Genomic DNA, 9,541 nt, shown 5'->3' with positions numbered 1-9,541 from the left:
TTGATTGCAGGACACCAGGAGAGATGAGTCCTCTGTCACAGATGGTGTGGTCAGTGAAGATGCTCATTGCATCTCCAACCCACATCCACTGCCACTGTACTTAAGGGAAGTTAAAGACTTTCTTCTGCACCTACATTTGGATCACCTTGATCCATGACAGTCATTCAGGCAGTAATGCCTGGACTGGAAACAAGCCATCCTTAAAACATTACAACATTCCAGCTCATGTGTTGGAATGAAAAACAAATGTGTTGTTTAAATCAGAGACTGCACTTGTGACAGAACAATAAATATATTTTATTTTGATCATATAAGTAATGTAAGTACAAAACAAACTTGTGGTAGACCTAAACTTATTTTCAGAATAATTACATCTGAGACTTTGTTTTATTGTAAGATTATAACAGTGATGGCAATATAATTGTTTGTTGTTCAGCAGAACAGTGTCCAGTATGTTGGCTGTTATACTTTGTTGTGTTTGAAAATAAAAGTTTATTTTAACATCATTACAAAAAGTGTTGTTAATTATTTTTAATCATATTCAGGTTACCACAAATTGTTTTTTCATTTAGTTGAACTTGAAATGTTTGTCAGTAGGTAAACAATTAGTATTGTACAGTCAGAAATATTAAGTTATTCTTAATACTGCAGACTTGCACTGTATAAGTTGTCCTAACAGTCATCTTAAGTAAGCTTTACTTAGTTTTGTTGAGGCAACGAGTTTCCTTAATTTTTTTTGAGTTCTGGGAACTAATTAGATTTTACAGTGTAGATCAGCTTAAAACTACGGGGCAGAGCTTATTAATGATCTGAAAGCAACTGGGACCACAATCACCAAGAACACCACTCCATAATGGATTGAAAACTGTCAGTGCCCGAATAGTGCCCTGTACAGTCCTGGCTTAAGTTTGCCAGTGAACACATAAATGACTCAGAAAAGTGGTCAGATGAAACCAAAATCAACCCGCCATGTTTGCAGGACGAGAATTTCAAGTATGAGCCAATGAACAGTCGAGCACAGAAGTGGAAACATTATGCTTCGGTCGGATGACTTCACTGCACCGAGGGGCCATAAAATCTTGGACGCTGAAAAAGGGCTGTGGACGGACCTTGCAGCATGTCAGCGACCCAAAACTTACTCTAAGGCAGGGGTCCCCAATCCCAGCCCATGAGGGCCAGTGAACCTGCAGGTTTAAATATGTACTTGATCCATCACAGCTGATTTAAATGGATAAATTACCTTCTCAACATGTCTTGAAGTTCTCCAGAGGCCTGGTAAAGAACTAATCATGTGATTCAGGTGTGTTAACCCAGGGTGAGATCTAAAACCTGCAGGGACACCGGCCCTCATGGACTGGGATTGGGGACCCCTGCTCTAAGGGAACAAAGGATTGGCTAAAAAGGTCATGGAGGGGCCCAGTCGGTCGAGAGACCTCAATCCTATAGAAAATCTGTGGAGGGAGCTTAGACTTTCTGCAAAGAGGGCCAAAGTCCCTCCTGAGACGTGTGCAAACCTGGTGACCGTGTGAAGTACATGAAACATCTTACCAGTGTGGTTGCCATCAAGGGTTTCATAGTCATTCAAATTCATGTTTTGCATGAATTTGCATGAATACATTTTTTAACTTTTGCCTAACGTGTTTTTTTTTTCTGGATTTTTTGTTGATATTCTGTTTATCTCCATTAAAATGAAGTTGCCATACAATTAGAGATTGTTTATTTCGTTGTAAGTGAGCAAACGTACAAATTCAACATTAATTCCCAACTGTATCAATTTAATGGAATAAAATTGAAAATATGAGATGTATTTGCCTTAATAGTGGGTCAGTACTACTATTAAGCAACATTTTATCACAATATTTTCCTGGCTGTAGAATTACTGTTTCTTTAATTCTGCATTATATTTACAATTATTATTATTTAACAGCTTGTCAGCTAGTGATTAGTAATGTAATGTCACCACCACCTGTTTTATGAGAACACACTCATAACTAGACTCCTGGTTGGACTTACCAACTATCGCTCAACCATTTAGCATTATTGCATCATCTGGGTTAATGAAACCAGACAATAGAAAAAATAGCCTTGATATGCCAGACTTCCTTGTAGTACAGGACCAGAGGCTTTGCTGCTGTTCTCATTAGTTCTCAGTGTACAGACAGTGATCCCAAAGCAGCGGCAGTCACATGCAGCTGCAGCAGTAAAGCCGTCTGCTCTGCGTCTTTTACTTTTTGCTTTAAAAAAGAAAAAAGTAATCCTAAATCATACTGAAACTGAAATTTTCAAAGAACACATCATAAGTTTTGACTAAACTCCCGAATGTTTTCTATGATTTTGCTTGCTTACTTTTGACTCAAACTACCGAAAGTAATGTTTGAGCATTTGTTCAATTTACATACATTAACATTAACATGACAGTCAAATTTCATCTGCATTTGAATGTGTCACAAGCATTTGCATTTCATTGCTTGATAAAAATTGTATTTTATGAGAAGAGTAAGTCTGCATGAAGGGCACAGTTTGTTAAACTGCACTGTGTGCGCCCAGACTGACTTCCTGGTTAGAATGGTGCAAATACTCAGAGGATCATAGGTTTAAGCATTCCTTTTCATAAATAACGGCATTTACAGAATAAGTCAGATTCAGGACAGCGGCATTTTAATGAAAGATTTAGTTTAAGCCAGATATTTTAACCCTGCTGAGTGAGATTTCATTTCATAAGTGACTGCTCAATATGGTCAGCACTTCCTGCAACGTGGAGAAGACACGTCATTGAGCTAATGTGGCATCTTTCACAACAAAAGTGATCACACATACTCACAAGAAGCAGTCAGAGTTTCAACGTCTGCTTGCCAGGAAACAAATTCTATGTGGAAAACTTATTTGTTAAACAAGTTGTTGCCAGGTCAGTCAGACAGAGGGTCAGGTCTTCTGTGATTGGCCATTGTCCTCTCTAGTAGCTGGGAATGCTCTGTGCATTAGAAAATGTACGTGGTAACTAAATGAGTCAGTTAATAATTTTTTTAATCACTTTGCAGTCAGTGTTTGACGTTCTTCGACTAGCCTGTGTTTATTTGGATAGATGTTTACCCCAAGCCCACCCATTTCTTTTTTAATCAGTTACTAACAGTAAAAAAGGGCAAATGTTGAATATTTGTAAAATAAAGGTCACGGTGTATCTATCTGCCTTTCCTTCATCTGTATTTAAAGACACCTTTGAGCCAATGATTGGGTTTTTATGTAAAAACAAATCTTGTTTCGCTTTCACAAGTCGAAAGATCATGAGATTGTACAATGCAATTTTTCTGCGCTTGACTATGGTGATATCGTTAAATGAATATTTTTACATCCACCTTGAAGCTTCTTGATTCTGTGTAAAACAGCACATCACGATTTATCAAAGGTGATTCTCTCCTTGCTCATCATCATCATCATCATCATTACTCATTTTATTGGAAAAATTAGGTGGTATTCTTTAATCTGTTCACTGGTAAAAGGCAACAACTTTGTACAGTGTTTATTTCTGCAAAGACTGCCTGCTTACATCTGGTCCTTGACTGATTTTAAACACAGTAGTTACAATGTCAGATCACAGTACACTTTAACATTCGCTGCAGTTCTTGTTCACACTGAACTTGAAGTTGCATCCATCCAAAAGTGGATGCAAATACTTTGCTTCCGTATGCAATATGGACCTATAGAACAGAATGTGGTTGTCGGCTCCATTTCTTTTGTATAGGTCTGTCGTGACAAAGAGATCTTAATCTCACTAAGACTACCTGTCTTATGTGCAAACCTGGGACCAGTGACCATGAAACATCTTTCCAGTGTGGTTGTCAACAAGGGTTTCGCAGTCGTTAAAATTCATGTTTTGCATGAATAAATTTACTTTTACTTTTATCTAACGTGGTTTTTTTCTTGACTTTTGGTTGATATTCTGTTATTGTTTAGAGATTGTTTATTCCTTTGTAAGTGAACAAACTCATTCAACAGAAGTTCCCCACTGTATCAATTTAATGGAATAAAATTGAAAATATAGAATAGAATAGAATAGAATAGAATAGAATAGAATAGAATTCAACTTTATTGTCATTGCACATGCACATGCACAGGGCAACGAAATGCAGTTTGCATCCATCCAGAAGTGCTTTAGTGATATAGATATATTACAATATATATTAGCAATAATATAGATATGTAAGTATATTACAGAAATGGGTCTATTATGGTATGTTATAATGTACACGGTATGAAGTATGTTATGAATATTCTATAACTAACTATAAGTATGTACAGGCTGTAGTGAGTACGAGCTATGTACAGGCTATGAACAGGATATAAATATGAAATAAAAAACTATACAGAAATCTGAGATATACAGTTATACAGAAATGTGAACTATGCAAGTTATAAACAGTTGTAGGATTAAAAATTATCGTATGTACAGAATGATTATTTACACAGAGCTATACAGTAGTGCAGTTAAGATCAGTGAGATATGTGGATAATTTCTACAGAGGCTATATAAAGTGCTAGTGGTTGTGAGTGGTGGTTCAGTCCATGTTATTATTGTGTGTTTGAGGGTACAGTTGTCCATTGTGTGTGTGTGTAGGTGGTTGTGTGTGTGTGTATGTTCAGTCCATGAGTTTAACGTGGGTCAGATGTCAGGAGGCAGAGTTCAGGAGTCTGACAGCTGTGGGGAAGAAGCTGTTCCGGTACCTGGTGGTCTTAGTCCGGAGGCTCCTGTAGCGCCTCCCAGAGGGCAGGAGGGTGAAGAGTCTATGTGATGGGTGACTGGGGTCTTTGATGATTTTCCCAGCCCTTTTCAGACACCGCTTCCTGTAGATGTCCTTTATGGCAGGAAGTGGTGCTCCGGCGATGCGCTGGGCAGTTTTCACGACCCTCTGCAACGGCTTCCGGTCCGAGGCAGAGCAGGTCCCGTACCAGACTGTTATACAGTTGGTCAGGATGCTCTCGATGGTGCAGCGATAGAAATTCACCAGGATGTCTGAGGACAGATGGCTCTTCCTCAGAGTCCTCAAGAAGAAGAGGCGCTGGTGAGCCTTCTTGACCAGCTTGGAGCAGTTGGTCGTCCAGATGAGATCCTCGGAGATGTGGACTCCCAGGAGCTTGAAGCTGCTCACATGCTCCACAGCCGTCCCCTTAATGTGGATGTGTATATATATGTGTATATATATGTGTATATATATGTGTATATATATATATGTATATATATGTATATATATATATGTATATATGTGTATATATATATGTATATATGTATATATATGTATATATATATATATATATATATATATGTATATATATATGTATAAATATATATATGTATATGTAAGTTTGTGTGTGTGTATTCCTCTTAAATTGTAATTTAACAAGTTAAAGACACCAGTATGGCTACAATAGTTTGAGCCAGTTAACAAGTATTTCTGCCTTGTCCAGACCAAGTTGGAAAACAGTAAAGTATGTTTTCTTAAAAAAAAAGGCCATTGTTTTTTTTTTTTATTCTTGTGAAATATGCGTGTCCAAAGCTTTATATGTTTGTATGTGATGTTCTAGCTCTTAATTCGATGTTGACATGATGGTCTAATGTTGTGGTTTTGATTGTAATTAGTGATAGATTTTACTTTTCACATGTTTTACAACAAAATTAAAATGTGTTCTTTTATTCCTTTCCATGATATCCTGAGTGATGCATCCTCGTCCAGTTTATTAGTTAAGTTTGAAGCAGGCTTTTAGAGTGACAGGCTTTGTCACTCACCTTGACAAAGCAAACTTCCCTCAAAATTCTGACAAATTATAAGGACTCAGGTATGAATGGTGTGAATCCACCTGGGATTTATTTAATTTAAAACATTAAAGCACTGAACCTGACAGAGAATAGAATAAAAGGTAAGCAACATACAACAAGAAGAGGAATGCACATGTTCCAATACATTGTTGCAGCCATTTACCATTTTGCTATATAAATAAAGAAATGAGTTACTCAACAAAAAGTACTGGCTCAGTACTTCTTCTTTTTGCACATTACTGCGACCTTTTGTGTGAAATTAGGGAACGTGTAGCTCTGTCCAAAACTCAAATTCCATTTCCCAATATTAAAAAATACTGACCTATTTCATCTGGGAATAAATATAATAAAAACATTCACAGGCTAATGTTAAAAACTAAGAAGCATGCAAGCTCCAATTTTTAATCTAAGTAGTCACAATGATTAAGCATTGTTAGTTAAAAGATGAAGTAGCTTGTGATCAATTATATAAGCACACACCTTAGCACATGCACTTTGCAGGTGATGAAGCATGATGACATAGCAAAAATCCTCCTTAGGTAAAATGCACAGCAGACTAATATAGGGTGGGCCATTTATATGGATACATATAAATGTATCCATATAAATGGCCCACCCTGTAGAATAAAGGCAATTTGTGGGGTTCGTAGTTTTTGAGAGTCTTCAAAACTGAAGTTATAAGGAGATGTCTGTATGTTGTGTTGCATAGACACCAAAAACAGGCAACTGAATTTAGCACGCTAACTGGCTAATTAGCTGCAAAAGTCTCTCATGTCTGCTGGTGAGTTCATCATCAGACATCAAAATGACAAATTTGACTGGCAAATAAACGCTAGCACAAAGATTTCACTTTGACATCCAGTGTTTCAGTCCCAGTTCTCACTTATCCTTTCCCTCTATCACAGCCGTTATCACGTGAAAATTGTCAAAAGTCATGCCGTGCAGTACGTGGGTTAAATTGCCTGAAGGAAATACAGCACCTTAACAGGAACATCCAAAATCACATGGAGGGTGGGAATAAAATAAACAGCTCCAGCTGAACAAACACAACTCCAGAACACTGTATGATTGTCTGTGTATGATTTATCCCCCCCTCTTCCTCTTCATGAGGTGCCATCAGAGGGTCAGTCCCATTGTGTATTTACATTGTGAATTCCATACTGACCCTGTCTAAGCCTCTTGAACCTGCTTATTTTGAACCTGTTTATTTCCTTCTGGCTGTGACATGAAAATAACACAACTACGCCTTTTTTACATGACAACTTCAAAAAGATTGTTTTCACATCAAAAGGGTTTAACATTACATTCATATATGCCTGCAAGAGTTTCATGAGTCCGTAGTAATACGCTCGGCAGCTGAAGCTTTACTGGACCACTGGCCACGGGTTAAAACATTAATGAAATATTTATTATTGTAAACCAAACTGAGCGAGAAAACATTTGGTATACTCTGAAAGTTATGAGGATATAGAGATACACGGGGGAACAGGACCACCGCTGCCTTCTGTGTGCCGATAGCACAGACAAATGTTGACACTGACTCAGGCTCAGATGCTATTTCCTCGTGTGTGCTTGCTGTAACTTTCCCCAAAATGAATGAATGTTGCCACATTATAAGAAGAAAGAACCTGTCTCTTTGTGAACCAGAGTGATGAGCTAAACCGTACCTATGATTATCAGTATTATCATCTGTTGAAACGTGACCTTTTGTGTGAAATTAGGGAACGTGTAGCTCTGTCCAAAACTCAAATTCCATTTCCCAATATTAAAAAATACTGACCTATTTCATCTGGGAATTAATATAATAAAAACATTCACAGGCTAATGTTAAGAACCATGTCATTTCCTAAAATAGTTTTGGAGTTGAAATACTAAACAAACCTGACCTTTGAACTGTACGATGTGTTCATAGAGAGATGATTACCAGCACAGCAAGCTTTGTCATTGTTTGGCTGTTAATGTGGAATGCAAAGTTTGTATCAAACACAGTGAGTCACAAATATTTTTACAGTCAGGAATATCTATTATATCCACAGGAAATACTTACAGGATTGATATCATTCACAACATTAGGATAACAGCCAGCGTTTGAAGTCTGTTTTATGATGTGGCCATTAAGATAAACTCATATAGATGAAGAGTAATCAGTGTAGGTTGTTTGGATAGTTCAGCTTTGAATCATCATCATCACAAGGCTGTGTTGCAACCACTACATGCTGATCATGGATACTTTATTTGTTTGTCATTTCTATTTAATAGAGTTATGAAATGCTGCACTACTAGTAAATTTAGTAATGGTTGATTTCATAGTTCGCATAGAGTTCAACAAAACATAGGCTGTAAGAAGACGGCAAAAATCAAAGAAATTGACAGATTAAAACATAAAGCTTGGCTGTAAGTTTGTATCAATTTTCACAGAAAAAAATATTGCTATAGAGATTTCCATCTAGACCAGGGGTGTCCAACATAAGGCCCAGGGAGCCTTAATCAGCCAGGAAAAGACTCCCATACTGGACGTTGCTAGAGTATGTGAAGGAAGCATATGTTTTAGACTAAACTGTATTTTCATACATTTTACACCTCGCTGATGGCCAATTAAATCTATTTTAACTTCAATTTCATTTCAATGTGTCCAATTACAGGACAGTCCTGACAATGATGTACCAGAACCAGAACCAGGCTCAGGGAGGGGCGGGGCCATCTGCTGTGACTGGTTGGGGTGAGAGAAGGAAGACAGGATAAAAGACATGCTGTGGAAGAGAGACAGAGGTTAATAACAGGTATGATTCAATGCAGAGAGGTCTGTTAACACATAGTGAGTGACAAAGGTGACTGGAAAGTCACAGCTCTTCAAAGGAGAAGATTATTTCACAGTAGCATTTACTCACCTTGTGCTTTCTACCTTCAGCCATCCGGTCAACTTCCACTTAGATCCTCTGACTATACTCACCTGCATCCAGACGTTGGTCTGTACTCGGCAGCTCACATCGGCTTCACTCACCTGCCTGCCCTCCTGTCACAGTACTCCTGGAAACCACGCTGCCTCACCCGGACCACTTGGCCCTCCCTTGCCATTTCTCCACCTGCCCATTATGATTCCTATCCACCAGGACTTCACAGACTGAGCCACTAAACCTTGTCTCCTCTCATTCTAGTGTTCAGAGCCTCCTGTTTGCTTTACCTGATCCAAGACCTTGTACCTACTCCCCTCGTCACCGCTCCCAAGTGCTTTTAGTAAATCTAGTATTCCACGCAATTTAGTGTCACTCATGTTAGTTATTGTTGTTAAGGCCTCATGCTATTCCTCATAGTTAACAGTTCACAGTCAAGTCGCCTTTGCTATTTCCTTGTACTTGTAAATAAAAGTTCTTTAAATCACTTTCACCAGTGCCTCCATGTGTGACCTGTCTATTTGTCCGGTTCAATTCTGTAATTTTAAAGATTTATTTCTTACAATTTAAGCCAAAAGATTCTTGCTTACAGATTTGTTTAACTACAGCAACATTTCCTTGTTGTGTAGAAAAACTGAGATATATTGTTAAAATTGCACTTTTTCTTGGACTGAGATATTGCAAGGATTAATATATCTTAAAATAAAAGTGGGCTGTATATGGATGACAGTGTAAAATGAGTTTGACACCCCAGGTTTAGAACTGATAGATGGACTGACTCTGGATTTTTGTTGCAAGAAAGTGTTTTATGGTGGCCAAACAACAAGGATCACAGACAGTT

Source organism: Neolamprologus multifasciatus, chromosome 17 (genome assembly GCF_963576455.1).
Source record: "Neolamprologus multifasciatus chromosome 17, fNeoMul1.2, whole genome shotgun sequence".
Taxonomy (NCBI): domain Eukaryota; kingdom Metazoa; phylum Chordata; class Actinopteri; order Cichliformes; family Cichlidae; genus Neolamprologus; species Neolamprologus multifasciatus.
This window is presented reverse-complemented; position numbering follows the sequence as displayed.